We start from the raw sequence: 23,080 nt of genomic DNA on the forward strand, positions 1-23,080 counted from the left end.
GTCAGTTTTAGCTCAAGTATGAAGAGATTAAATTAAAAAAAGAAGAGAGAGAAAACTTCAGCAATTTATTACTTTCAAATTTGTAATTTTTTTTTTGTTTTATACAGTATTCAATTTGAAATATTTAATGAATATCATTCTGGTTAAAATTTTAATTTCTTGGAATTCGAAAAAAGTTATTTTACAGGAATTATATTGTTATATATACTTACATTATTTTATTATTGCCAATATAAGACCTCAAATCTAAACAATGTGAAACAACAGAATAAAAAATTTGTTATTTAAAAATATTACGATCATTAAATAATTTAAACAATATACGAGCATATATTTTTAATTTATAAGCTAAAATTAAAAAAGGAATCAAAATAAAGAATAAACAATAATTAAAAAAGTTAAAAAATTTTTTTTTAATTATTTCAATGAAACGTAATCAAATTTTTGTGTACACCTTGCATGTAAAAATATTATTTGAATGAATAAAATATATTAATAGTTTTTCCGAATTCATATTAATATTTTTTCCGAATTCATATTAATAGTTTTTCCGAATTCATATTAATATTTTTTCCTTAATTCTAGATTTTATAAATTAAAATTTTCATTGTGTAATGCAAGTAAAATCAAATAAAAGCTTCTCTGTTTATGACAAAATAAATTTAATAAAAATAATTTTTTTTTCGAATTATATTCTAATTTTCATAATAAATGGGAAAAAAATTATCGATAACTCCAATATTTTTTTTATTAATTTGGTTTTTGGATTAATAACTCACAAAAAAAGCAAAATTAAAAAAAAATAAGACTAAAAACTCATTTATGGTTAAAAAATTAAAAATCTTATAAAAAAAATATTTATGTCCCATACGAAATAGAAAATAATTTAAAAATACATTATTTTCCGAAAAGCAATAGTAAATACCTGCCGGTAAGTACATAAATCGAACAGGTACAATATCTAAGACGAAAGAGAAGAGGCCGTTATTAGTTACGTTCGCGTACGCATTCGTGCGTATTATGCGTATAAAAAAGCAACAGTTCGCACGGCCTGCCGGCCGGTCGGCCGCCTACCTGCTTGCCTGCCTACCCGATGCCTTGGCTGGCTGCGGGCACTGGGCCGGTGTGTCATCACCGGTCGTTGAACTTCACATACAACAACCATTTCCCTCAGCCTGAGTTGGAGAAAAAAAAGAAAAAGGAAATACACAGAGAGAGAGAGAGAGAGGTTTGTAAAGAAAAGAAAGAAAACCCGCTATATACGTAGTGCTATCTACAATAAAAATGACTGTGACAGCTTCACCTGGCTGGCCCAGTCCTCAAGGCCAGCGAAGAGGAAACACAACATGCTAAACACGTGTTTCCGCCTTTGGCGATCATTATCAACAAACTTGGCGAGAAGTTTTCGCTCGTCATCATCATTAAAATTATCATCATCATCACCAGGAATCGAATTCGATTTATTTTTATTTTGCAAACTAGTTGTGTTAAATGATATTGCAAATTCATGACCGTGTCACCAGGATATGACACCTCAATCCGACCAATTTATAAGTTTATTTATTTTTTTATTTAAATTAAACACATTCCATCGGAGATTGGTCTGTTGCCAGATTTGACTCAACATGATTGAATCCGGGACGGATCTAATGATCACTTGAGTGTTGTTATTGGAATGATAATATGGGTGTGTTAGATATAAATTTAAAATTTAAAATCTCTCGTCACATTTTAATCCGTCTCCCAATTTTAATCCAGATTTAGCTCACTCCAAGTTTATCCTTGATGGAGGATATTATTGAAATGATCATATGTATATTTATATTGAGTATATATGTGTGAAATAAATTTTAAATTTTAATTCATTCCCTAACTTAAATCTAGATTTAACTCAACCTGATTTTTTTCCTGCATTAATTCAAGGATCCCTTGAGTGTTATTATATTGAAATGGCAATATGCGTGTGTATTGAACTGTGTAGTTAGTGTTGAAAAATTTTTAAATTTCACTCAAGAATTTAATATAATTTCTTAATAATGCTTTCTTGAAAATTTTTAATACACCTATCTTATTTAGTTTTAAAATTAAATTCAACGTAATTGATAGATCAATTTCTTTTTAATTTTACAAAAACGACATTCTTCAATCTAGATTCTTAATTAATTTTTATAACGTGTAAAAATTTGAAATGGAGTTGCAAAATTCTTATTTTGAAAATTGATATTCATTTTTAGGAATAAAGTTTTAATTTTCAATGCACAATATTATTATTTATATATTAGTATCATTATATGTGTGTAATACAATTGTCGATAGTAAATACAGCTATAGTAATAGCTGCTTTAATGAAGTCAATTCATTATTTTATTGAATTCCATCACAATGGTAGATATATTATAGCGATTCATTTTATTACGTTTACATAAGTATACAGTTGCTAAATGCAGAAATGTATTTACACATTAATCAAAAAGAAATGTATTTCTGAATTTAATTAGAAAAATTTAAATTTAAAAAACAAATTAATTAATAAAATTCTAATTCATCCCAAAATCATATTAAACATATTTGAAAACTTTCAAAAATTCAATTATCCTTTATAATAGTTATTAAAAATTAAGAATGGTTTTGAGGGAAACAAAATTTTTTACACTAAAAATTAATTATTAAAATTGTAGTTCATCCCAGAATCATATTGAAAGTATTTAAAAACTTTTGAAATGCATTATCACTTATAATAATAAATAGTTATTAAAAATAGTTATAAAATAATTGTTCTAAGAATAGACCTATTGAGATTGATGTGAAGTGAAAAATACATGGAACCTCCTACAACTTTCTCAGTAATATATCAACAATTCTCAAAAATTCAATTAATTATCAAAAATAATATCAACATGTATAGATAGTGCGTTTCTCGTATATACAGTCCGAGTATTCTTTTGAATAAAAAAAATAAATGCCACAGTAACTAACACTAATTAACATTCTTTTCTGCAATAATTTTGACATATATAAATGTTAAATTCTTAATACGATTTTTTAAAACTGAAAAATTGAAAAAAAAAACCTGTCTTATATAAGTATAAAGACTTAAAAATATCAACGAGTTTGAATGAAAATGCATTGAGCACAGGCAGTAAGTATTACTTGGGTAACGCTAAGGGCATAAAAGACTGCAATTTTTACTGTTAATCTAATTTTAAGAATACTAAAAAAAGCGATGCTTACTTTGTTTCGAAAAAATGTGGAATCTCTTACTTTCTCTTCAGGAGTCGAAATTTCTTGCAAAATGAATGGGAAAAAAAATAAAATTTTTAAATGACTAATGTGGGGGGAAATTTTGAAAGTATTTAAAAAAAAATTGGTGAAAGAATTGAAAAATTCAGTGACTTATTTAAAAATAAATTTACAAAGTGATAAACATTATTATAGATTAGGCTTGATTCATTCCTACGATAATATTTAGATAAAATATATATTTCATTTAAAATTATATATCTCTATAAAAATTCGTGTATTCAAATATTATTCGTTTATCATATATATAATCAAATATTATTTTATTTACTTAATACAGTAGATTATAACTTTATTAAACTACGCAAAAATCACATAATAAAAATATTAAGAATTAAATCAAATTTATTTTCAATTCATATCCCATTTTATATTCATATTCTAGTCCAAAGAAACACATTAGATGTATTTAAATTACATTATAATGAATTATTATTATGATTAATGAAATAAAAGAGAGACCCAGCTCATTATTATTATCAAAATTTATGTAAACTCATTCCTTAAAGAAGAAAATTATTTTACTGAAATTTTTCGGTTCAACGAGAAAGCGGATAATAATAATAATAATACCTAAAAGTTCTTCCTTTTTAAAATTCTTCCAAAAAATTTTCCCTTCAAAAGAAAATTTTCCGACGATCCGAAGAAACTTCAAAGTGAAATTTTCGAAAATCTTAAGATAGAGAAAATAAGGAAAAATATAGCTTAGAGAGAGAGAGAAAAAAAAATCATTCCGAAGTTAATTAGCGATCAAAGGAATGTTCTAAAACGAAAACGCAGTTTGAACGCGTTCAGTTGTAAAATTTTATAAGAAAAATTTATTTATTTTTTCCCCTCCTCTCTTATGTATAACTTATACGTTCGGATATAGTATGAGCGCGCGGTTCCTTTCATCATTCTTTTTGAAAATATGTTAAAAATATTTACAAAAAATTTTTTTACATGAAAAGCGGAAACGGATTTAAGAATACTCAAAAAAAAAAAAAAAAAATTAATGAATATATCCTAAAAACTGAATTTTATTATTTTTTGAAATATTCATTCTTTAGAACGAAATTCTTTCAGACCAAAAAAAAAAACAAACTGCGTTCGTTTGATACTTTCTGAAGAGAATTTTGAGAAGAAAAGATTTGCTTTTTATTTATTTATTTTTTAAGTATTATTATTAGTATATTAACCGTGGAATTTTCTAGGAGGAATGAATGAAACTGCACTTTCGATTCCTCTTTCTAAAACGTTGGATATCGGTGGGAAAAGGTGGATACTGATATATTGATGTTCTGTAGGAGATGAACGAGTAAACGGGTCGGAAAAGTAAAGAACCCCCCCCCCCCCCCCACACACACCCTCCTACTTGTGGTGGTGGATTATTCTACCCGTTACCCTTCTCCCATCATCTCCATTATTTATTTTTTTTAATTTTTATAGCATATGTTATGTTTCTCTCTTTCTCTCTATCTGGATTCCTTTCATGAATGGATCCTCTCTTGTGTTGAATCAATTAGTAAATGATCCGCTTTTGTTATGGAGCAAAAGGGGACGTATGCAAATTATGTGTCGTTACTTGAGGAGATCATACTCGACTGCATATTAAGAGATTATTGGCATCGTGAAATTGACTAAAAAAGTGAGAAGAAAATTCGAATAGTCACGAAGATTTCTCTATATAGCCCAGGGGTGTGCAACCTCCAGCCCGCGGGCAAAATGCGGTCCGCCGAGAGGTTCCATACTATCCGTGAAAGGTGTTCCTGTAAAAAGTATTATTACATACAATATGCGAGAAGCCTGTTCTGATAATGTTTCCTTCATACAAATACGTTCGGGACCCATATGGAATATCCTAATCATCGCGCAAAAAAAACACAAAAAAAAAAAAACAAAAACACAACACATCACCTGAAGGTAAAGTTGCCAATTACAGCCAGAAAATGGTTTAAAGCAAGTAAAGTTACCACTTAAGCCAAAAGTGTTGTCAAAGGCATTAATTTTATAAGTTGCAAGTCTCGGGAATAATCTCATTTCTTGATTACAAAACTTCCAGTGAGCGTCGTTGAAAATAAAGGAAAAACGGAACAACCAAAATGACGAGAATGCCCCGTGAAATAAAGGCCTTATGGTCACCCTACATATACATGTTTCTGGCCCGCGAGCTGCAGAAACTCGGCATATGAAGCCCGTGGACTGAAAAGATTATGCACTCCCAATATAGACCACCGAAGAAAGAAAAACTCATTAACGTGAATCCTTTTAGAAAAAGACTAATTAGTTTCGATTTTATAGATCAAATAAAATTTTGGAATTCCCGAGATATTCATACAGCCAAGAGGCTATCTATGGATTCAAACTTCTATTTGGTCGTGAATATCTTCACGTAAATCATTGGGAATGAATTGAGTTCCGAAAATAATCTTCGTCTTATTTCTGTCGTAAACATAAAAAATTTTCATTGGTTTCTCTTTATGACCCTGGGCCATGCCATAAAACTAACTTTTACGTAGACCAAGGTTTGAGATAAGACTTGTATAGACTCTTGACCATCAGAAACTGTATGACGTGCTGTTTGCAAGATCAAGAAGAAAAATCTTTAGCATGAATCCAACCATATTAAAATATTGACTGAAAAAGTGTTTTTGATCGCACTTCTTGATACTAAAGATTAAGTAAGATTCATACAAGACAATCGTGCCATAAAGCATGTGACAGCCAAAATAATTACACAAGTTTGGTCTTAAATCCTGGTCCAAATATGGGATAATACAGTGAACTCTCTTATAGCAATGCTCGTGGAACCAGAGAGAGGATCTTGTTTTTCCTGCGTTCTTAAATCGTTGTAGATGAAATGTAGAAACACCACGGGAAGTGTTCCAGAGGAAAATATCGTTATATAAGAATTATCGTGCTAGAGGGTACGGTTTGAAGGATTTTTATTGTTTTTTTTTTGACATTTGTTCTTAATCTAAATAATAGAATTCTCTGCTTAGAGACTCACTGAAAAAGTAATAAAATTTCTTAAAATCCCTTCCCCTATGAAAAGTCTATTACAATGGTGAAACCGGTGTACAGTGATACCTCGGCTAACGAAGATAATTCGTTCCAGAATCATGTTCGTGATTGTCATGAAACGTGATTTTTCAAAGGTTTCTATGGAGAATCGTTTATTTCGTTCCAGCTACTGCCCAAAATTTGAAGAAAAGTTTAGTACACCAAGAAGCGCTGTGATAAGACAAAAACTGACCGAATAGATTCAGAGCTTCATTCTTTGATAAATGAGAATGTACAGGAAGATGATTTATTTTACACTAAATGTACACAGCCAAAACCAGCTTTAGTCTAACAGAGATAATGTTGACACTACCTAGTAAAACCCCATAAGTGTCCCCATCCATTTGTGATTTGGCCAGCTCATTTCTGTGTCTCGTTGCTATTCTTGATGCTAAGGGTCGTGCGGTGAAAGAACACGTGCTCAGAAAACATAGGCTCTTCTTTTCCCCCCGATGAATTTTCTGTTGACTGAATCTTTCATTTTACATGAAACGGGGTTCAAAGATTGCAGAAAGAGAAGTGGAGGTACATCTGGGAAACGATTCTGAGGTGGACACGAGTCAATCAGGCTCGAGTGACAATAGTTCTGACGATGATTGGTTGTAAAATTAAACTCACGACACGGCAGTTTTATGTTAAAAAATCTTCGTAAGCCAAGGTATCATTACGTTGCATTATATACCGAGCAAAAGATTTCTAAAACAGATTCACGAAAACTTTTAAGCTCGTATAAAAGCCGGAGACATATCATCCACGAGTTACGAAATAAAATATATGACTCGTCCCTAGAAAAACCGGAGAAGTATACATATATATACATCTCCATGCAGAGCTGAAAAGCGACAGGCCGAATACATAAAGCTCTATACAAAACTGTAAAACCGTGGTCCCTTATATCCACTTTCTCGTGTATTCCCCTCCATAAATTGGCCACTTGAAAAATATCCGCGAAAAGATGCAAAGGGAAAACCTTCCCTTACGCGGAGTCTCGAGATGATGTCCAATTTAAAACCCCACCGCTATCAGAGTTTCTAGCTTTTAAGTATCGCTGTGTACGTATGTGCATCTCTCTCTCTCTCTCTCTCTCTCTCTCTCTCATCCCTTGACGTACCACAAAAGGATGAAAACCTGACTCAAGTGCTCGTTACTGGTGGATGGAAGGGCTCCATTAATTAGTTTATTGGAAGAGCAAAAGGGAATCGGAAGGGGGAACTTTCATCTCTTTGATCTCTCTCTCTATGTACTATACTCCTCCCACTGCTTATTTGTGTATACATACATACTTATACGTATTGCATAGCCTATCAGGCACGCGGTCGTGTTTACCGCGACGTCTGACTCTAGATTCGGGACGGGAATCTTCATTGAACGCTTTGAATCAATCTCTCAACCTCGGTGGTTTCCTCCGATAAGTTTCACGTAAGATTCACCGGAGTCCGCCAAAGCACGAGCTTTGTATGTGAATTATACTTCCTCATATACATTTTAGAAGTAAAAATAACTGTCCTCTCAACCTTTCTGTACCTAAGAAACCAGTGAAATATATGCAACTATTCGACGAACCATTAACCCTCTATGGTTCACCACTATATAAAAGCATATTTAATCTTTTCTTCTTCAACAAATACGGATGTAAATGGATGCTGTTAGCATTTTTTTGATTGAAACAATATATCAACATAATGATTTAAGGGGGTTGGAGCATGCAAATTCACCAAAAAAAAAAACAAAAAAAAACAGCAACACATTTTTTCAATTTTTAACTATGTACAGTCAATTCGCGATAAGTCGAACTCTGATATCTGTTTCAGTCGAAGTTTTCATTCAGCCCAGAACTTTTTCTTATTTTAGTGTCAGAACTCTCCCTTAACCCGAAGTTTTCTTCCCGTGAGTCGGTTTTTAGGAAAGAGAAAAATTTAAAAAATAGAATTTAGAGCAATAGAAATTATAATTTAGAAATAGAATTTAGAATTTAGCAATAGAATTTAGCATTTAGCAATAGAATTTAGCATTTAGCAATAGAATTTAGCATTTAGCAATAGAATTTAGCATTTAGCAATAGAATTTAGCATTTAGCAATAGAATTTAGCATTTAGCAATAGAATTTAGCATTTAGCAATAGAATTTAGCATTTAGCAATAGAATTTAGCATTTAGCAACAATAGAACTTAGCAATAGAATTTAGCATTTAGCAATAGAATTTAGCATTTAGCAATAGAATTTAGATATTTGAATTTTCATTGCTAAGTATAGCAATAGAATTTAACATTCAGCAATAGAATTTAGAATTTTGCAGTTTAGCAAAATTACACCAACGAGAGATTAACTCTTTCTAGATAAAAAAACATTATACTTATACATCCGTATTTTGTACAGAAATGACGGAAAAAGATGTACTTTCTAAAAATACCAAATAATTGAGAAAATAAATTTATATAATGGGTTTTTTAAACTTGTATATTCAAGTATATTCTATAGACCAGAGGTTCTCAAACTTTAGTTCCCTACGGCTCCCTTATCATATTCGTCTGCTCATTTCATCTGCAGCTCCTCAGATTAGTTTGGTTGTTATTCCCATTTATAAAAGAGCCATTTCAAAGCATAAATAGACACACACAATCAATATCACCAGCTCGCTGCGGCGACCCTAACAAAGGTTGGCGACGCCCCTTAGAACCGCAATGTACACTTTGAGAAACACTGAAGTCGACAAACTAAACACCAGACCAGAGAGGATTAAGATTTATTATAGGTGAATACAGTTCGAATCCCGTTATAACGAGCTCCAAGAGACCGGAGAAATCACTTCGTTATAACGAAATTTCGTTACAAAAGAATTGCAGGTTTTTGTATTGTTCCTACGTAAACTTATCTGGGGGATAAGAAAAGTGTTCGTTAAAACGAGATTTTCGCTATAACGGTATACGACTGTATAAGGAAGATATAAATACACACCAATAACTTTCTTATTTTCACGACAGGTGATGTAAAACGAAATCACCACTGCCAGTAAACACATTTTAGAACGCAGTCGAAACCATATGGTACAGCTATTTATATAGCCGCTTATAGAAACTTCATTGTGACTGTACCTTCAGGTGAATAGGTACAAGTACTTCCTGATTGTGCCTAGCCTGTTCTCTTTTATAAACAGCAATACGGGACCCCTCATAAACCATTCAACAGGTCCTTCTATCGAGAGAAAAAAAAATTATTTGAGGAGAAAATAACGGGACAAACCCTCACTCCTTATATATATATGGGGAAATACGGAAGTGAATGCCCCGTTATCTGTACGCTATATATTGGGCATAGACGCGTAAAATAGCCTTAAAAAATGGAAAGTTTTAAGGGGGGAATTTTAGGGTAAAAGAGAGAGAAATCCATGACCCGACATTTCTTCTCATAAGGTCAGCAGCACGCCTTGCACAATACCTAGTATTATCTTTTTTTGTGTGTGTGCGTGAACGTGTTTCTAGCCCTCCCTCCTTCTAAAAATAGCCATTAAAAAATAGAAAGTGCGTGATGTATATAAAAAGTTTTCTTATAAGACGTGGGTTTTTATTTTTTTAATATTTTTACAAAAAAAGATGACGTCGAAGAGAAAGGTAAAGTTCAAGGTAACGACCCTGAAGGACCGTTGGTCTTTTCACTTTAGAAGAATGGTCTATTTTTAGTGTGAGGCGATTCATTTTCACTTGATTCTAAAAATATTCGAAATTGTGAATGGATGGTATTTTTTTTTTTTCGAAAGGAGTCACTATATGTGCCCAATATGTTCTACAGTTTAACTGTTGGGGGCATAGAATCAGTATTTGTATATTCTGTACAGTGGAATCACGTTTTAACGAATACCGTTGCAGCGGAAATCTCGTTTTAACGAACACTTTTCCAATTCCCCAGATACATTTACATAGCAACAATGCAAAAAGCTAGAATTCCTTTATAACGGAATTTTGTTTTAACGAAGTGATTTCTCCGGTCTCTTGGAGTTCGTTATAACGGGATTCGACTGTATTACATGCGTTGCAATTCCCTGCGCATATTCTGCGGATGCGAATTTCAATAATTTGAGAAAAATGAAAAAAAAAAAGTGTGATGCTATATAATCTGCAAATGCAAATTATTGGAATTCGCATCCACAGAATATAATATATATTGAATTCGCATCCACGGTCCTGTCGGTGAACGCCAGGACCGTGCCACCGGACCTGTGCCGTTGCCGAGATCTCTTCCAGCCCGGCTTCGTGGCAGAGCCTGGGACAAATTGGGTGAACCTAACAGTCTGAATGCGTATCTAGCGTTGTGTCTGATTTATTTCAGTGCTGGCATCTACGTTTCAGAAGTGATGTGAAGTGTAATGATTGAATATTTGTACAGTTGCAGGCCTGTTGCTCTCGGTGACCAGACTTAACGGAGAGATCGGCTCGCATTCGTGCCTCGAAGTTGCGAACCAACCACAGAGAACCAACTTTAGCCGACCACCCTTACATCGCCGGTGGGGTTCAAATCCGGGATCACGCTATATGTTAAGAGTCCTGTAACACTGAGAAGGAGGAAAGAGCGTAACTGATGTATCCCAGTTCTGAAGATGGCCGCTGTGGTGGTCGAGTGGTCATAATGACGGACTCGCATCGCGAGGATCCGGGTTCGAACCCCACCGTCGCCATAGTGGTGGTCGGCTGAAGTTGCTTTCCTGTGGTTCCCAACTTCGAGGCGCAAATGCGAGTCGATCTCCCCATTAAAAAGTCTCGCCACAGAGAGCAACAGGCCTGCAACGATTAATTATTCAATCATTACACTTCATTCGTATTTAGAAAAACTGGTGGCAGATGGCAGCACTACACATAGCAAGCATTACACAGAAACAAACTTTACGTCAGGTTTCACTACACGTACACACACATTCCCGCATGTACCAATTCGTTAGAGGTTCCGCAGAGGAATATGAACGAGATACATGTGTGGTTTAGTAGTAGTAGTAGTTCTGAAGATGTCACCAACGGTAGCTTGACCACACCTAGCGCTAAAAAAGAGGCAAGCGAAGTCGTATTTCGCTTGTCCTGTAAAGTTTGGTCTCGACGCTTACCTCCTTTTTCCAATGTGAAAGCCTCAATTCCTTTTACAAAAGAGTCGAGCATTTGTGATTTTACGTGACGGAGAAATTGCTTAAAAAAATGATGCAAATCCTCTCAATTTTTATGGAAGAATCAAAAATTTATGGTTTTGAGAGTCAGAGAAAATACACTCGATGTTAGTTATAACGATCCCACGTTATAACGACCATTCCATTATAACGACCGGTAGGATAAGTCCCAAATGTTTTCATGTAACGAGTAACCAATATGTTTTTCCTTCCGATATAATGTTCATTTTCAACGAGCGTTAGGAAAAAAAAATTGCAAATCAATTTCTTTACAAAACAGACGAACATTTGTGATTTTACGTGGTTGAGAAACTGTTTTTTTACACAAAAATGAAAATCTTCTACTTTTATAGACAAGAGTAGAAAAATGTGTGGTTTCAAGGATCAGAGAAAATGTAAAAAGAAAAAGAAATGTTGGAGAGGGAGAGAAAAATTTACGAATCACCAATTTGTACTAAACAAGAGTAAAAACATTTTTGTGTCGGAGAAATTATTTGAAAAAAGTTGAATTTTTATAGAAAAGAATAGAAAAAAAATTGTGAGCGTTGGAGAAAAAAAGAGAATCACGTATTTTTTCGCGATAGAGAAATTATTTTTAAACATTAAATTCCTTGATTTTTAGGGATTTTTGTTGCTTTCAAGCGACAAAAAATTGTCTAAAAAATCGAAATCGTACATTTTTGTAGAGAAATAAATTCCATCATCAATTACAGTCACGACACCGAATAATTAATGTCTTAGATGATGGTCTCCTAACGTTTTTCGCCAGGATCATCATAGTACTCAGATTGAGATTGATTGAGTCCATAAATTCGTAAATGTTTTAAAGTTCATAAAAATTGGAAGAGTTGGTATATTTGAATGCTGTTTGCAAAAAAGTTATTCTCAAGAAGGGGGATTTTTTTTTTTGAAATGAAAATAATTTGGTACAAAGTTTAGTCGATAGGAAGCATGAAAGCAAATCATTAGTGATTAGACCCGAATCTTTCTTTGGTCTGTTTTGTGTCCGAAACGTTCGTAACGCTTCAGTTGGCGATTCATGGCTGAGGTAAAAACAGTTTCAACAATAGTCCGTTATCCACCAACGTCAACATCAGAATGAAAATCTTATGTAAGCGACAGTAACAGGAAAATTCAGAAATGGGCTGTTAACCGTACACCCTACATGTTATAGGACTCTGATTTGAATATTTACATTGATTTGCTTTCATGCAGCGTCCTCTATCGATAAAAATTTTAACAATTTTTTTTTTCTGTACCAAAAAATCCCCTTTCGTGATGATAAAATTTTTTACAAACCGCATTCAAATATCATGTCTTTCAGTTTTAACGAATTTTTAAACTATCCACGAATTTATGAGTCACCCTGTATGTATAATATTACTTTGCCGTAAGAAGAAAATTTTGATAGTTAATTATTTTTCTTAGTTACAGGTTTCAAGATGCCAGTGAACGGACAGTGACAAAGAAACCGAGTCATCATCGTTGTTATTTTCCACCGAGTGAAGATCATGCTATGCTTGTTCAATAACCACCGAAAAAAGTAAGTGAATTACATCAAAATTTAATAATAACCATATTATCAACCAAAAGTAATTCAACGATGACTCACATAGACGAAACTGGTTATAGTTATATTCATGAAAAATAATAATAACCGAGGACATTATAACATATATAATTCACGGAGAATGATAAACCTATCGAATAAAATCAATATTAGATAACTATCAAAAGTATATGGTTTTTGAACTTTAAAGCCTTGACGGTTAACTATCTCTCCACGATTATGATAATGATTATTATCACCTAAAATATTTCATAACATATGTAACGGAACAAGTAAGTCATTATGTAGGCATTTGCTTGACCCTCTCTTTTTCTTTCTATAATCATTTCCTGCCGGACAAGCAAACAGGTCGCAAGGACTAATAATAATAAATAATGGCGTCTGGAAGCGATCTTAAATTTTATGCAAATGATATTCAGATACGCAAGGTCGTCGTCTCTCTCTCTTTCTTTTACATGGTGACGTCAGATCTAATTGATAATAAGCACCTCGTGATGCTGATGCTGATGATAACCCTCCGCCATTTATTTCCATTTTTTTTGCCATTGGAATCCATTCTCAACAGGTGCTATAACTGTATAACCTTTAACCCTTAAATAGACGTGTTTTTAATATATATTTTGTTTCTGTACGCCCTATCCTTGATTATTACCATTATTTTTCTTTTTATTATCTTAATATCATGGTTCTATGTATACCGTACGCATGTGCTTAATGGTTTCGAATTCAAAGCATTTTTATTCATGTTTTTTTTTCTGTTGTGTGTATCCGTACTTGACATGAGAGAATGAGTTAGGCCATTGAAATTAGCATGTGATGCTGATACAAGGACGGTTCTGGACGGTTTGTTTTATGGAATCATTAATTTTAATTTGTATCTACTGTCCGTTCTTGACTTTTCATGTCAAGATCATTACTGGAGTTTTCCGTGAGATTTATCCTGTGTGCCATCGATATTTTAAAGCAGGGGATGCACACTGCACAACCTTTTCAGTCCGCGGGCAGATATGCGGTATTTATGTCATTGCGGGCCAGAAACTTGTATATAAAGAGTGACCATATGACCCGTATTTTAAGAAATATTCCCCTAGGATTTTGACCGGCCCAACTTTCTTATGAAAAAAAAATTCTCGTTTTTTATATTATAAACAAGGCTTAGTTGGACTTCTGAAACCGATAATTAAGATTATTTTCATGACATAAATTATTATTATGATAGTTATGACTCTAACATAATTAATTTTAGCCATATAAATATATTCGTGACACACATTTGAGAATTATTTTGGTTTTTTGGTGTACATTTTGATTCATTACAACTTTTTAGCAATAGTTGGATACTTTACAAAATTTTCATTTTTTTTTTTGGCTGCAACTGGCAACTTTGTTTGACTATAACTGGCAAATTTCCTCGCCTTTGATAATTTCTTTGGCTATATTTTGAAACTTTAACTGACTTTGACACTTTGTTTGGTCACAATTAAAATTTATTTACCCTACTTTTGGAAGGAAATATGGTCAGCCTATAGGTGTTAATCTTGATATGTATTGATACGTTTCTCCAGGAGCAGGTTTCGCGAGCTCTTGGTGGGCCGCATTCGGTCTGTGGGTCGGAGGTTTCACATCCCTTTTTTTTAAATACTGTATTACTAATACTTTTTTGTTGTTGTTTCCGAATCTTGCATTAAAATAAACAAATTATCTTGATTGGATAAACGTTTGTCTCAATTAGGAGGAATTTTTGATCCTAAGGATTTTATACATTTACCCATTTCTCGATTTAGCGGGGCCAATTGTGTGTATAATTTATTGTTTTACTAGATTATATGTGAATCGATAACGGATTTTTTTTTTACAAAATAAATGTTAAAAAACCAATTGATCAAACACAGAAACCGTGAGAGGATGCTCTGTGAAAACACCTGGCGGATTTTACCTTGATGGAATTCGAACATCTTAAACTGGGAAATCGGGTCACACATCCTTTCAAAAAAAAAAGTATTCAAGGAGTTGTAATTTCCGTCATACCACAAACCTCATCTTCAAGAAGAACGTTTTTATTTATGCACGAGCCGGAAAACCACCAAAAAAAAAAAAAAAAAATTTGTATATGCCGCCCGATACGGAACCCTTCATTTGCCCTACGAAAGAGTTAACTCTACGCAAAAGAAAGAGGACACGAGAGGTGCATTGTCGCAATGTGGAGCAGGTGCTGTACCATAAAAATAAAATCATTGTCCTGCGATGACGGTGTGTAAACTTTCGATTTTTCGTTTATTCAGAGGGGGGTTTGAAAAATCTCACAACCCTTTTTTTTTTTTGGTCTATTTGGCCTACTTATTATCATTGAAAAATTCACTTGAATCTGAACGGAAGTCAAAGGTTAAAGCCCTGAAGAATTGTATTTAGGTTGGGGTGAAAAATGTAGGCAAGAAATATAGGCCTGTGGACCCGATGGTAAATTGATGATATTGGTGACACCATCAAATTCTATCACTGTATTGATAATATTGGTGATAGATTTCCAGTGTTTTTTCCTGTATAATGATAATTTCGCATTTACTTTTCTTCAGATATTTCGTTTGTTTTGTTTGGAAAATTTTTTGGTTCGTTAAATGAATTCTTATGTTTTTCAATGCAGATTTTTTTAGCTTTCAATTCCAATTTCTTCAGCGTCTTTAATTTTATTTTTTGGTTTTAATTTCAGATTTTATTATCTCACTTTTAGCTTTTAATTTTTCTCAGTTTCTGGTTTTTAAATTTTTTATCACTTTTTATTCATTTTAGCTTTAAATTTTATACTCGAATTTTTCATAGTTTTGATATTTGAATTTTCTTGAGCTTTGATATTTCAATTTTTTTTAGTTTGTAATTTTAGATTTTACCAAGTTTTTGAATCTAGATATTTTTTGGTTTTTATTCTAGATGTTTCCGCTCTGTTTGATTGTGGTTATTTCATTTTAGATTTTTCTTGTATAGTCTCTAATTCTAAATTTTATCTTAAAAAATCTATAGTTTTTCATCCTCTATTTTTCTTATTTTTGGACTTAAATTTTTTTTCTAGTTTTTAGTTTTGATTATTCTTTGTTTTTATTTTCAATTTCATGAACATTATTACACAAATTAATTTTGTTTTGCAATTTTTTTTAGTATCTTAATTTGTTGTGATATATTTTGATTTGACTTTAAACTCCTCCTTCCTCTTTCGTTTGAAACTTTTCCAATCATAATTTAACTTTCAAAATCACACATTCAAACACATATATCCTACATTTTGAATATTTCAAAGCATTAAATTTTAATGTTATCGCATTAAATGTTGAAAAAAATGAAATAATGATTGTTAAAAAAAATTTGTGTTATGTACATACATACACTACAAATGCGCAACGAACATAACACATCGCGTTGTAATTTAGCCGTTGCGTTGAGATTTTTGCCATCCCGGTTTTTCGATTTCAAGTCATTTCTGAGGAAAATATTAAAACTGAGAATAAATTTTGGAAAAAAAAAATTAATTTCAAAAAGAAATGAAAAACTATTTCATTAGTTAAGATTTCCACAGTATGATTTTCTTTGATGTCCCATCATCACGAATTCCACAGGAACCAATCAAGACAAAACAGCACCTGTCATGCCTAAAAGACCCATAAGTACACGCTCCGATCGAAGAAAGCAGCGTTTGAAAGTCCCAGCTGGTGAAAATTTCCAGACTTCTACGAGGCTGAATCAATTATAAACAGGAATTACTTAGTAATTATTTTTCAAAGATATAAAAAGATACAAAAATAGCACTTTATTTTGATGCACTTCTTAAAATTTTTCAATACTGTTTCTCCGACGAATTGTCAGTTTTTAATCCCTTACTTGAAGAAAGAGGGGCCGTGTGTGTGCAGCCAGTTGTGTAAGTGCTCCTCTAGCCATTTTTGGGTTTGTCTTTGGGATTTTGGGTAGACCTTGTAGCCTTTGGGCTGCAAAGAATTTTGGCACCCTTCGCCCATTCTAGTCTAATTTTTTCAACTATTCTTTCCTCTAATTCGTTTATCCTGTGCCATAATCCGCTTAGCCTCCCCTCCTCCTGCAAGTACACTTGCGTTTCTAAGTCACTCTTTTGGTCACTCCCATCTCACATACTCTCTAAGTCCGAGGAGGATGTCATCTCCGCTATCCATACTAAGGTTTTTAACAGCTGGCTAATGCGAAGATATATTTAGGAAAGAGAGAAAATTCAACTGCACTTGTGGGGAATCGAACCCACGTCCTTTTTACTTTCCGGGTGAACGCTCTTAGACCATTAGACTACAAAGGCAACGAATATTTCAATCTTTCCTTAGAGCTCGTGTGCACTGAACGGGACCGTACATGGACGGTCGGACCAAACTCAAGCCAAAGCTCATTATTGCTGACACTGCCACCAGATGGCGACTTATCCGAGAATGATGTCACTTTCACACTATCCATACGAAAGTTTTTAACAGCTGGCTAATGCGAAGATATATTTAGGAAAGATATGGAAAATTCAACTGCCTTTGTGGGGAATCGAGCCCACGTCCTTTTCACTTAACAGGTGAACGCCCTGGACCAGAGGTCTTCAACCTTTTTCTAGTCGCGAGCACTCCCTGTACTTATCGTCAAAAGAAGAGCACCCCTTTTCAGCAAATTTGACATACGAATGCATGAAATCAGGATGATTTCAATCCTAGAACACAATTTGTACAAGGAATTTAATTGGAACGTTGATCAAGTGTCCGCGAGCGAGAAATCAGACACTGGCTTCGAGCACTCTGGGTGCTTCAGGGAGCACCGTGATGCTCGCGGGCAACAGGTTGAAGATGCCTGCCCTAGACAATTAGACTACAAATGCAACGAATATCTCAACTTTGTTTTGGGCTCGTGTGCACTGAACGAGATCGTACATGGACGGTCGGACTTAACTCAGGCCAAAGCTCACAATTGCTGACACTGCCACCAGATGGCGACTTATCCGAGGATTATATCATTCTCCGCTATCCACACAAAGGTCTTTAACAGATGGTGGTCTAGGGCGTTCACCCGGAAAGTGAAAGGACGTGGGTTTGATTCCCCGTAAGGGCAGTTGAATTTTCTCTCTTTCCTAAATATATCTTCGCATCAGCCAGATGTTAAAAACCTTCGCACTCTCTAAGTCACTCTTTTAGTAATTTACATGCTTGAACACTGTGTTGGTCACTCATACGCTTACTACATCACTCACACGTTCCAGGTCACTCTTTTGGTTGTTCATTGACGTGGTTTCTTACTGGGTCACTCTTTCGATCATTTACACGTTTACACATGCTGTAGGCCACTCTTTTGGTCATTCACAAACTTGCACACGCCTTAGATCACTCTTGGTCATTGACGTTCTTCCATTCTCACTTGGTCACTTTTTTGGTCATTCACATGCAGGGCCGCAGCTAGATGGTTTGTCACTCGGGGAAAGCCGGCATTTTGGCGCTCCTTACAATGTACAAGACACAGTTAAAGGGTAAATTCTACACTTCTTCTGGTCCAGTGCGGCACCAGATCCGGCTGCTCCCTCCTATTTGTGGCCCTATTCACATGCTTGTAGGCATTCCAGGTACAAGCATGCTTCTAGATCACTCTTTCGGTCAATCACATGCTTTTATACTCTCTAGGTCAATCACACGCTTTTATACTCGCTATGTCACTCACTGACCTTGTCCTTCACTCTGTAGGTCATTCTTTTGGTTCATAGAACGTGAGCAAACATGAGAATGTTGTGAGCAAACATGAGTGACATAGTCACTCTTTTGCTCACTCACGTGTTTGAAAACTCTCTAGGTCACTTTTTTGATTAGTCACTGATCTAGTCCCTTGATGTCCGTGCAGAGGCGAATCTATTGAGGGGTTACACAAATTTTTCCACCCTTCTCCCATTCTGTTAATTTTCTTGGCCAATCATTCCTCAAATTTGCCGCGCTGGACTATAGAGGTCAAAGCAAATATTAGTCGTAGGGTAATTAATCGGGACTGGCGGGGGGGGGGGGGAAGAAGGGGGGTTGTTGCAGAAGCTGTCCATTGAACCGCTTTAAATTTTTTAGTTGTTAATGTGAGCAGTGTGTGATCTTATTCATGTCCATAATTCATGCTTTCTTCTCTTATTGTCTTGGAGAAGAATGGTGCAAGGATACCCCTGGCAGACACTTTTCGGTACCCCAGGGTCCAGGACATTCTGAGTGAGGGATTGAGCTCTCCGATAGCTAATATTGTATCAACTATTGATGCTACTTATGATATATTTATGTAGCCATCTACTTCAATGATTTCGCGAAGGCCACGAATGTTTTCTGCAGTGATGCTCGTCCATGGTAGGGATCATTTTCGAACGCAAATGCCCTGCTGCAAACTTTTATGCCAATCATACACTTGGGTTTTGGAGAATGTTTCTTTTCCTGAACTATGTATAGAGTCTTCCCCCCCCCCCACTTAAACTTCAGAAAGCTTAACAAATTCTTTAACCAGAAATATTATAATAATGCACCGCGCACCAAACGTATGCACCACTTACTCGCTCATTGTACTCCTGTGTGAGTACGGACATAAGTTTCTGCAGTCGAAAAGAAAAAGATACTGCAAACATCTTTATCACCCGCCAGTGACCCTGAGACAGTCACCCACTGCTACTACAACTGCTTAACTGCACATGCACGTCGTACACATTCCTCTACGGAATTTCTAACGAATCGGTAAATGCCGGAATGCATGTTCTGGGTGAATGCGTGGCCCCTAATGTATTTATTTTGTGAGAATCGAGATTGTTTTAAATTCTCGGTTGTGCTGCCATCTGTCTTTCATATTTTGAAGTGAAAATGGTAAATGCGTGAATTTTCATGTTATAAATCACGGCCACACTGTTGTGAAGGCTGGCCCAATACTCTCCGTGGGTAAGTAGTATGGCCGCTCCACCATTGGAATTGATCGTCAAATGTTGGGGTTGTAAGGTATTGGAAAGCTGGTCGAGTACCTTCTAGCTTCCAAACCAAGTAAAGGGTGCCGCCTGCCTTCCCCATCTTCCAATCCGTATGGTCACACATTGGTTGAAGAACGCCAACAGTCGCTACATGAAGAGTATTCTGGAAAAACCGGTTCCGTTCATGTTTTTGTCAAATATCCGCAGGAATATTGGACCAAGCTGGACCTTTTTGCAGACAGGCTATGCCTTTGCATCAGGGGAAGGCAAATATTGGAAGAAAATATTTACAAATGACTATTGGGCCAAGCTTGACACGAGTCGGGCCATGACTTTATATAAGTATCATGTTGAAGGTCTGCCTGCTCTTTGCGGAGATACTTTTTCAAATGGTAGATCGGCTTGCATTCGCTCCTCAAAGTTAGAAAACTAACTTCAGCCGACCACCACTTCGCCGTCAACGGGGTTCGAACTTGGATTCTTACCGTCAGGGCCGCAACTAGGGGGAGCAGGCGGGTCTCGTGCCCCGGGCGTTAGACCAGAGGGGCGCAAATTTCATTCTCAAACCTTACCTTCAAAGTTACAAGGGGGTGCCAAAATGCGACCTTACTCCGGGTGAACAAGCATCTAGTTGCGACCCTGCTTACGGTGAGATTTCAGCTGTCTAAACGTATAGCTGATGACAAAACAACCTAATTCGGTATTCAGCAACGTGAGCTTACTAGACCGAGAACCCCTTAATATCCATAGTATATGAAATCGTCTTAACTAGACCTAGTCTCCTGATGACGTCAATACTGGCATTGAAAAACCGTTGAGAATGAAATCGAATCCCCTCAAACGGCACTCTAGCCCGAGAAACTTTTTCTAAAACACACTGAATCACACGCGAAAACTTTCCCCTTTCATAACCTTGTCCGGCTATGAAATAATTGACAAGCAGTTCCGTGGTTTTTGGCAAATGCTAATCAATTTCTCGTATGTTATCTCTTCTCCCCCCCCCACTCTTTATTATACATAAATAATGATAGAAATGTGTGTTCCTTCGAGCTTTCCATCTCGAATGTCCCACTTAGAAAACCGGATTAACAAAATCTAATGCATCTCCATGTCGTTCTTCTTCTAGGAGAAAATGTTGTTTATCGTTAACCTTGGAGTCCAAACCGCGGATGAAACAAATAATAACAGTAATGAAAAATAAAAATCTTCCACACACAAAATGATTCTCTTCTTGCTATGGGTTAAGGTCGTCAACATTTGAGATAAATTTACAAAACGTGCGTGTCTGTGTGTGTTCAAGTATACACACCTCTCACTTTCCTGTGAGGAGAGAGAGAGATTTACGATTGTAGTTTTGATTTCACTTTTAAAACTTTTCCTTTCGCTACTACGCAAAAAAATTGCAAGTGCGATAGGCAATGGTGCTTGTTTCAAAGTATTTTCAGTTTTAATCAAAAGGAAAAATTATCTGAAATTCATGGTAACACATATTTACCGCAGTATGTACATTATTAATACTGACTGTGTCTTTGAATGTCGTCACGCTGTAAATTTTGCATCATGGAATGAATACCATCTATTCCTAAAATAACCGCATCTTTAAAGAGATGAACAGGGTGATAAGAACTTATATATGATGCTACTCACATATTACGCATATGTGAGTAGCTGCACCGCAAATTACTGGCGAACCGTTGATCCTAGAGGCATACTTCCAATTACAAAAAGTATCCAAATAACGTGGTGTAAATCTCATATATATGCCATTCATATTGCAAGAGGTTGTATACTTATTAAAATAAAAAAAAATAAACATTTTTACACCCTGTGTAATAACACGGGTATGAGACTTTGAATCGGTGGTGTCGATTGAAAAGAGAGTTTTCTCCCTCGTATACAACGAGATTAAGTTCTCTCATGACTTGTTATTCCACTAATTGACTGAGTATCCACTTCGCATGATTCCAGAATGGACATTAAGAAATTCTCTCGATTGACTTTCTCTTCCACGGTCCCATTTTTATTTTCCCGTCTCTTGGAAGAAAATTTCAATTCGCTTTCGTCGGCCATTACCACACTTGTATGGATATTTTACGCCAGTGTCCTTCAAGCGCTGATCCGCGGACCGGTGACGATCTGCGATTCATTTCGACCAATCATTATACTAGTCGCTACATAGCATTGCATTTATTAAATATTGCACTGTCTCTACAGGGTGATTCCATAATTTCCCCCTTGTTAAATTTACTAGTGAACCATTCATCCTACATTCATACTTCTAATTATAAAAGGTATCCAAATACCGTGTAAACCTCATATAAGACATTTTTATATTTATTTATTGAGAAAATCACACAACATGCACCCAGTTACAGTGGAGTGGGGAAAAAAAAGAACATAAACAGCACGTTGCGATACAGAAAAGGCAAAGAATAATACAAAATAAGAATAATAAAGTTGAGTGCAAATAAATATAATACAAAAAATATGTACATTATGCACATACTTGCCAGGAGGGGGAAAAATATCATGTCACAAAAGCTTCTCTTCAACAACAACATCACAACTTCCACATTTGAGGAAGCGAAAAAGAGAAGAAATTTCAACTAGTTCAGAATTGTGGGATATAGAAGAGATTGTAGTTACTAAGATTGATGTTACTACAGTGAAAACTGATTTGCGCTAAAATTTCTGGCGCATACAAGTCGAAGAAGTGCAGAATTTTCACAAAGGAGGTGATAAGTGCATTCTGACGGCAGACTTCGAGTGAGTTATAGTTGAAAGGATATCTGAGTAGTTCTATATGAATTCGAACATCAAAAATTTTAAATTTCTTGAAATAAACAAAGCGCAAAAGCTTATTTTGTGTGTTTTTCAGTGCTAAAACGAGTAATATGGATCCCAGATTATGAACCAGCATTCTAGAACAAATCTGATATGTGAATTGGAGAGAAGCACGAGTTACATGCAAAGGGTTGTATAGTAGTTATTAATAAAAAAAAACTTTTTATACGGACATCCTATGCTCAAAAACCGAATAAGAATGTTTTTTTAAAAAAAAAATCCATCT

General features: G+C 34.9%; 1 protein-coding gene across 2 annotated transcripts in view; it reads left to right on the forward strand.

Annotated features, from left to right (window-relative positions):
- LOC149064701 (uncharacterized) overlaps window positions 1-23,080 on the forward strand; it is a 90,737-nt gene that overhangs the window by 15,912 nt on the left and 51,745 nt on the right. Inside the window, exon 2 of one of the 2 annotated variants that reach the window (XM_089254930.1) lies at window positions 12,917-13,031. The gene's annotated coding sequence lies outside the window, so the exon portion shown is untranslated. The remainder of the gene's footprint in view (window positions 1-12,916; window positions 13,032-23,080) is intronic. The other variant, XM_089254931.1, reaches the window with a different exon arrangement.

Source organism: Pholcus phalangioides, unplaced genomic scaffold, assembly GCF_987345545.1.
Source record: "Pholcus phalangioides strain wild (caught in Gottingen) unplaced genomic scaffold, Ppha-v1.0 ptg000042l_1, whole genome shotgun sequence".
In the NCBI taxonomy this organism is placed as follows: Eukaryota; Metazoa; Arthropoda; class Arachnida; order Araneae; family Pholcidae; genus Pholcus; species Pholcus phalangioides.